The sequence below is a fragment of the Cryptomeria japonica genome, chromosome 5, assembly GCF_030272615.1.
Source record: "Cryptomeria japonica chromosome 5, Sugi_1.0, whole genome shotgun sequence".
Classification (NCBI taxonomy): Eukaryota; Viridiplantae; Streptophyta; class Pinopsida; order Cupressales; family Cupressaceae; genus Cryptomeria; species Cryptomeria japonica.
This window is the reverse complement of record NC_081409.1, coordinates 749267799-749276775: the sequence shown is the minus strand read 5'-3', so window position 1 is coordinate 749276775 and position 8977 is coordinate 749267799. Positions and strand designations below refer to the sequence as shown.

At 32.6% G+C, this 8977-nt stretch overlaps 1 long non-coding RNA gene across 1 annotated transcript; it reads right to left on the bottom strand.

Annotated features, from left to right (window-relative positions):
- Window positions 1-641: 641 nt before the first annotated feature.
- LOC131875666 (uncharacterized) lies at window positions 642-3824 on the bottom strand. The gene is made up of 4 exons (XR_009372461.1): window positions 3728-3824; window positions 1885-1950; window positions 1360-1752; window positions 642-1256 (listed from the first exon to the last, which is right to left on the bottom strand). It is a non-coding gene; the product is annotated as an uncharacterized LOC131875666 (long non-coding RNA).
- Between the last annotated feature and the right edge of the window lie 5153 nt (window positions 3825-8977).

The window sequence follows — 8977 nt, the reverse complement described above, 5'->3', positions numbered from 1 at the left end:
CAAAGCAAGCCAGGAGAACCCTTTGGAAGAGCCAAGCCAGGTAAAATCTCTGCTGGTATTCGACCAACTAGAACCACCAGCAGCAAGAAAATCAACACCCCTTGTACCCCACCCGGAAGCAGATCCACGACATGGCGTAGAGGCTGAGCAACACTGATTGAAGTCACTACCACTACAGGACTAGTGGTGAGAAAACTGTGCCCATGGGAGTTGTGAGCGAGGAGCAGAGGAGTTGCAACCGCACCATCGGCCCCGAGGTAGAGAGTGGTCACGAGACAGAGAGCGGTCATGGGAGGTAGAATAATCTAACAACACTCATGCCATGCCACCATACAAGGGGCATTTCCCAAATGGTCCAAGAGCATTTTCAAGTGGGCAACCTTTTTGGCAGCATCACATTATTACAATACATGCTTTAGTAAAAAGAGAGACATGAATATCAATAGAGCTGTGAGAAAATGAATTGATAGCTAAAGAGTGAATGTTGTTGAGACTATGTATTAAAATCATGAATACAGTGGGTAAACATACATACAAATCGGGTATATAGCCCCTCCTCAGTCATTTCTAGACATACCACAAAATTTTCAATCATCTTATATACATCTTTATTGTGTCTATTACCTAATGCATATCAAATATGCATGCAGGGATATGACCAACACTAACAGGCCTCAGTATCTTCAAATCACATTACTTCCATCTAAGAACTGTACTCACATTACTTCCATCTAAGAACTGTACTGGCATTACTCCATGAGTTCTTGAAGAAATATTCAGAAAGTGCAAGTTGATTGCATTCAAGACGTCATTCCTTACTTGTAACTGAATATTGATGTTTCAACTTACAAATGCACTTACATAATCAATTTATGATGGTAATAGATTTATTTTTAGAAGGGGGAATTCCTCAGGTTCCATTATATTGTTTTCAAAGAGGTTTCAATTTAACGTGGGCACTCTCATCAATATACAACAACATAAATTCTTCGGAAGGCTTTTCACAAACTAAAAGTAGTAGTGTCTTGCAATGGAGCATCTGTAGAACCCTTAATACAACATTAGAGTTGTTATGCATTTAGAAAGGCTAATGACATTTTTCCTACACATATTATTATTGTTGTTCTCTCTTAAAAACCTAATATAAAGAATGACGGTTGTTTCTTGGTCTATATATAATTAACCTCCTTTATCAAGATGTAGATGAAATAATTCCAAGGTTCTCTTCACTTCTTCTTTCTGTCCACTTTTTCTTTCTGCACACGAATAGACAAATCTATATTATTATAAATAGATTTTATAATGCAATGATTTTATAATCCAGTGAAAAAAATTGTTAAAAGGAATTTGATGATTTACCTTTGCAGAAATCTTGTCATCCAACTTATTTGATCTTGATCCAATGGAAACACCCATCCTCTTCAACGATGGTCAGGAAGCACACATGCTCTCAATGCTTTTATATACAGAGAAAACTAACTGGGTGATGCATGAGTATCATCTCGGTACAGATGAAGACGAGAAGGAAGTGGGGTTATACTTTTGACACAAGGAACGCGCCTTCCTTTTCAGCCTTCTCAGTACCAAGATGGTATTGATGCATCATCCAATTAGTTTTCCCAGCTTTTGAGTCTTTTGCAGTATACAGAATCACGATCTTCTTGCATCCTTTTCTTTTTCCAATTAGTTTTCCCAGCTTTTAAGTCTTTTGCAGTATACAGAATCACGATCTTCTTGCATCCTTTTTCTTTCCTGGATGACATTCAATATGAATCAATGCATTACAAGATTAAAAAAAATACAAATAGATGAACGGGATTCAATATAATATGAATCTAATAAAATTCATAAAAACATATAAATTTATAGATCTATTATGGATACTTGGTCCTTCTTTGTTCTCCATTTATTTTCTGCTGCTAAACCTTGTCAAATGATTGCATGAAGGATCTGGAAGCACGATGAGTAGAAACAAGGATGAGCTGGAGAATACAATGGTTGAAATGTACATAAAGATAGATTATTGGTGAGATCTAATATAAAATTAAATTTAGATTTAAAATTTGTTATCATTTCTTATGATTACATGATTCTTTAATGGTGAAAAAATTTAGTATATTTATGAATTGATAAAATATTTTTTGAGTGCTATTGTATATACTGTTCATTCAATATTTCAGATCTCTCTCAACAATCTCTCAAACAGTGAAAATCTCAAATTATCTATGTATTAGATTATTTGTTTAGAATTTTTTGTTTGCATATAAAACAAACAAAACCTAATTTCACATAATAAGCCAAAAAAAGGGGGAAAATAAAAGACTATCATTGTAAAGCCAAAAATAAGGAAATGAAAGATTATGATTATAAAGTCTAAAAAGAAGGAAAAGAACTCATTTTGAAGAGTTATTTACTGACCTGCAAATTTATGAGATAATAAACCTCTTTTATCAAAATGTAGAAGAGATCAACTTAAAAACATCTATCGAAAAATCCTTTCAAAACCCATCTTTCTCTTGTGCTCCTTTTTGTTGGAAGTGGAGACACTCTGAGAGGGGGGGGTGAATCAGAGTGTCACAATTTTGACTCAATTTTTTTTTTTGAAAAGGGCTATCTTGGATGACATTAATCACATGAGTTGTAAGTTTACCCAAATATGACAAAACATTGTAAAAACAACACTGTTAACAAAGCATGTAAAATGACCATTCAAATGATAGACAGATAATCTTTGATTTAAGATTTCTGAAAACAAGATGATTTTGCCACTTTTCACAAAACACGCAACATCTAAAAATGATTTGTACATAGTAGAGAGAGAAAGAAAAAAATAATAAAAGATCTAAAGTATCAGAGCATGTGAAACAAAATGAGACAAGATTGGACACATAACACCATAATTTTCATGGGTGGAAAACCCTCTTGGGGTAGAAAAACCACTCGATAAAAGATTCCTTGTATTATTTCACACCAACTCAGTACACAAAATTTAGAAGCCACAAGGCCTCAAGGAGCACCAACCCCTCTTCCTTATACAACATCAAAAATTGCCAACTCAAGCTACAATCACTGGTACCTTTATGACTGCACTATGTTCTGCAGTCACAAAACTATCAATGGTTGGAGCGAGTATAATAATATCTCAATCTGATTCCCACTAAAAAAAATTGCAACAATGTACACTCAATCTCCGGATAATAATAATAACTCCAACCGCAGTGGCATCAAGTACTATGCAAAACAGAGTAATAGTCTAGAACACTATGAAAAACAAAATGTCTGTCAATCTTCTTTTTACTAATTTTCTTATTCAAGTCTCTCTATCTCTCTCTCTCTGTGTTTTTTTCATAAAAGTCCTGTTTCCAAAAACTTATATAATTTCAATGTGCTCTTCAGAACATGATCAAAGAGTGTCTTCAAGAGTAACCCTCGTATATGGTTACCCACACTGGGTTAGGGTTTAATCAATCGACTAACCTGTTCTTTGTAAAGAAAAGAAATTATCCTCTTTGTAACGAAATCAACAAAAACGATTTCATTAAAAAACATAAAACCTTGCAGCTGTTAAATCTTTTTTTTTTTTAATTGAAATTTTCAGAAATAACAGAACGTTGAAAAGTTTCAAAGCAACCAACTAATCTTTGAATTATTTATCATTTATAATTCAAATAATCTTAGATATCTCCCTGAAAACTGCAAGAATGAGAGTATTTTGAAACAATATTACCTGTTTTTTTGAAGAGATGTACCGGAGAATGAAATCCTAAATATCTGCACAAAATCCCATTGAAATCGGCAACTAAGACAACCATTCGACTCATTTAACCTTGCGGATTGTCATACCAAAAACCTATAACCAAAATCTAACAATATTTTGCCCTGTAACTGCTAGAGTGAAACTCATGGCGGTGGATGTATTAGGGTTTGATAAACTCAGCCGGAGAAAAAGTTTTGAAAGAGTTTTAATTTACTTCCAACAAAATACTTTTGTTTTATTTTAACGCTCAAAACATTTTACAAATATATTACAAGTTGCTGATAACAAAATGGCACCCTTTTTGTCACCAAGGACAACTAAGGGTAGTACTTTTTGCATATGCATGAGCATGAGTTAGACTACAAGTTTTAAAATGCAATGAGTTTTAATATAGTTTTCTTTCCAAAAAGCCATCCAATTGTTAAAAGGGTAGGTATGAAAAATATTATTTTATTTTAAAAGTGAATTAATAGTTTCAATTTCCAAAAAGTTGTTACTATAATATTCCATCAAGCTTATGCCTCCAGGCAAAATAGTGATCCAATGGTTATCTTGGGTAGGTAAGGGTAATTTTAGTATGATTTTTTCCAAATATTTCATCTAATATTGAGGAAGAGTAGGCAAAAGAAATATTATTATTATTTTTAAATCAAATCAATAGTTTCAATTATCAAAAAATTGTTTCTATAATTTTCCACTAAACTTATGCAGTGTGGCAAATTAATAATTGGATGGTTATTAAGGGTAATTTTGGTATCACTTATTTGTATCTCCAATGTCAACCCTTAGGATTGGATAAAGGTAATATTGGAATTATAGTGTATGAAGGTAACTTATTAGTACTTGTTGTATTATTGCAGTCAAATTTTCTTAAGTCATTGTTATTCAATTGTTCCTTGGTAACTTATTAGTACTTGTTGTATTATTGCACTCAATTTTTCTTAACTCATTATTATTCAATTGTTTCTTCACCAATAAGAATTGTGATTTTTTTTTCTTTAAAAAAAAATATTAATTTTAAATATTTAAATTATTTATTTTTTAACTTATATACCTTGTCAGTGCTTTCCATAGGTTCAAAACTTGATCCTTGGTGATCTCATTTGGAGCCATTCAACAATTTCAATTTTCAAAAAGTTGGTTTTATCATTTTCCACTAAACTTATGTCCCTTGGAAAATTAGTAATTTTAGTAAGATTTTTTTTAATATGTAATCTAATGGTTAAGTAGGGTAGGTAAGAGAAATATTATTTTATTTCAAAAATCAATCAATAGTTTCTATTTTCAAAAGGTTGTTTTTACAAATTTTAACTAAAATTTGCCCAGTGGCAAAACAATGATCCAATAGTTATCTTGTGTAGATAAGGGAACTAAATAATTTAAAAGGAAAATTACTGAGAGTAGATAGAGGTTAGGTAGAGATAATAAATAATTAAATAGATTAATAATTTTGGAATAAGCCATAATGAAGGTAAAAGAAATATTATTTTATTTTATTTTAAAAGAAAATCAATAGTTTCAATTTCCAAATATTTGTTTCCATAATTTTCCACTAAACTTATGCACCATGGAAAATTAGTGATCTAATGGTTATCTTTGGTAGGCAAGGAAAATTAGAATATTTTAAATGGAAATTACTCAAAGTAGATAGTGGGTAGGTATAGACAATAAATGTTTAAAAAGTTTAAAAAATTTGACATGATTTTTCTCAATGAGCCATCAAATAGTTAAGCTTGATTACCAATAGAAATATTATTTTAATTTAAAAGGGAATATAGTTTCAATTTTCAAGGAATTGTTAAGAAGGGTATGTAAGAGAAATACTATTTTATTTTAAGAGTGAATCATTAGTTTCAAAATTCAAAGCATTGTTTCTATAATTTTCCACTAAATTTATGTCTTGTGGCAAGTTAGTGATCCAATTATTATATTGGGTAAGTAAGGGAAATATTACATACTTTTTATTTTTTTTATAGGAGAATAAAATAATTTAGGTTTCCAAAAAAATATTTTTATTGTTTTTCATTAAACTTATCCCTCATGGCAAATAAGTGATCGCATAGTTCCAAGTCATCCGTCAACATTCAAAGAGCTTCCATTATAACTTCAAAAGTGCTAGTTACAACAATATAAATTGTATGTAGATCAAGAACACTTTTAGATTTGAGGAGCTACGTCTTTATTTTGGTAGATTTTCCCCTTAGAATTCAAATCATTAGATAGTTTCAAGTGCTAAATTTCGTGTTTATATATGAGTCAAAAGGTCAATTTTTGATTTAAAAAAATGATACAGAATGATCAATTATCAAAACCAAAAACACATAACACAAATAAAGGTTGACAGACATCGTGTCTAAGAATTCCATGCCAAATAGGAAAGAAACTAGTTTTGGGTGATGGGATCCATGCCTATTGGCTTGTTCAAAGGAAAGATACAAGAGAATGGGCCTAATATATTAAACATGTTCCTATCTCAGGAATTTGGTAAAATCCATAGGATTACGATCATTGGTAAAGTCTTCTAGAGCTAATCATAGAATATTGCTTGAGTTGAGGTTTAGGCTTGAGGCTAGCAATGGTCCTAAAATGCACTAGGGGAGTGGAAACCAAGGAATGTGCCAAATAGAGTATGAAATTGGTCTTGCGTCATTATGGAGCATAATTTATGATGCTACATTTAGCCTTGAATTTAGTAGTCATATGAAACTTCATGCATATGCACGCTAAAGTATATAAAGAAAATGAAATTCATAATGGTGAAAAATTAGGGTTTCATCAAGGGATGTAGTATGATCAATAATGTTTTGCTCAATTACCATCACATTAGGGATAGATAGAAAATTGATAGATCTAAGCCTAATAGAGCTAGATTCTGATCTAATTCCACGCCTCCTAAATGGGGCTCTTCTTTCCCTTGAATTGAATTGAATTCAAATTAATTAAAGATTAGGATATAATGGTGGATTATTGAAGCAATTATGCATAAATAGTGAGTGTCAATCGTCAAATGGACCCACAAAATTGGATTTGAGCACTAGATGAAGGTTTGGATCTGTTCCCAAAAAATCAACCTGAATTTTCAGGACCATGGTGGTGGACCCCTTGGTCCTCTGAATTTTTTTCCATCAAAAGGGGAACTTGTTTGTCTTTGTGAATATTGTTGATCCTCTAAAACGCAACTTTGTACCTGTTCCTACACATAGTGAAAAAGAGAAAATATTTGGGAATAGGGGTTTTCCTTGGGTCAAACCTCAGTTTTGGAATTAACCATGAAATAGAATTGGAATGTAAATGAAGTAGTGTAATGAAAAGCTTTCTTTTTGAGGTAAAGACTAAAGATGAATGTAACACTAATGATGTACCTTTAATGATTTTTTTTTGTCTTCACAGGGAATTAGGGTTTCATGTAGATAGTCTTCATAAAACATAGAACATGAATTTCATCTCTAATGCTTGAATCTTGACTTTACTTCTACTCCAATGATTTATAGATGACTAATTGCTTGCTCACTTGAATTTTCTAGAGTGTAATTGAGATCTTCAATTTGTTCATTAGGTTTAAAATGAGAGGGGTAGACCTTCTTTTATACTTGCTAGTAAAAAATTAATTAAATTTTTGAGACAGGACAACACGGGATCTAGGTTCCCATTCAAACTGAGTGACTATTATGAGGCCCCAAAATGGGCCCTTTTTGAGAGGGCCATGGCGCTGATCCTGGACACCAAGGTCCCAAGATTAAGGGGGAGGAAAGCATAGACAATTGAAAAGTTGAGTTCGATGACTACTGTGAGTGGACTCAGAGATTCAATCAAGATTTAGAGGATGAACATGAAAGTGAGTCCTAAGTGAGGATAAAATTGTAGTGGCGAGTACAATTTAGGATACTACATTTAGCCCCCACTTCTATGAGAGTATGAGACTAAGCATACTCATAGTAAAGTACAAAGGTTTGCATTGAAAACTTTCATCAAGGCATCAAAGAGACAAGACACACTAAGCCCCCAAGGGTCTTTCATGTCTTACTACTTCAATATCAAGATAAAAGGGAAATTAGAGAAAAGAGAGAGAATCATGACTGCTAGCTTGCTAAGGTTCACTTGAGTCGTGAAAAAAAGAAGAATACAAAATTACAAAGAAAAAGGCTTAGTTTGCAAAGTAACTTGAGTATTGAAATATGTTATGGTATGTGCATAAAGTGAAACATTGAGCAGAGTGTATGCCCCCATGTTAAAATGATTGCACATGCTTGATAGGTAGCGATTTATTTAAGGTAGCATGAATCCAAAGACAAGCACATTACCACAATGATATGCCCGCAAGAAAGGGCAAATCAAAGGATAATGGTCATAAAACATAAAGCACATAAGGGCTCCACTAACTTCGGGGTCAGTATGCTCTTATTAATATTAATGTATATCCTGAATATTTGTATTAAATTAACCTCATCCCCCAAAGGTAGTGGAAGCACAAGCACATTGGAAGAAGGGAATGTGTGTCTTTTGAGTCAACATGGAAGAGACCAAATGAGATCTCAATGCTTTGCATCATCCCCAAGTAGACAACACAAGGCACAACAAACAGAAGAATTGAGATACAAATAGAAGAATGTCACAATAGAAGAATGTCACAACCGATTGAAGCGTCTTCACTGTCTTTCATGCTTTTTGAACAACATATTTCTGCCATAATACACTTTTGTTATATTCTACCTTGCCAGCATAGTTCGCAGGTCTTCTATATTGTAAAGCTTTGTTAGATTATATGTTACCAGAATCGTTGATAGGACTTTTGAATGGAAGAGGCCGTGATAGGATTAACTACCATTAATTCAATTTCCCCATTGTCTAAAATGCTTCCTACAATTACTATTTTTCCTTCGTCTTTGTTTTACTTGGTCAACCATAATGGTAAGTATTATTTTCATGCAACTTTCACCTCACAAAGGCCTCTTTTTACTAGAATAAGTCTTCCACTAAAAGGTTCTTACACGAATTTACGAGACTCAAATTCACCCCTCCAATTATGGTCCAACAAGTTTATCTTTGCAATGATTGTTCATGCACATTTACATTCTACTTGTATTCTTTCATCTACGTTCTGAAATTGCATCTGTGTTATTTCACATTGGGTTAGAATTTAAAGCAACTTGTGAACTACAACTTTATTGCATTGTGATAGAATCTTGCCAAATAAAAAACAAGAATGGTTGCAAATTACTC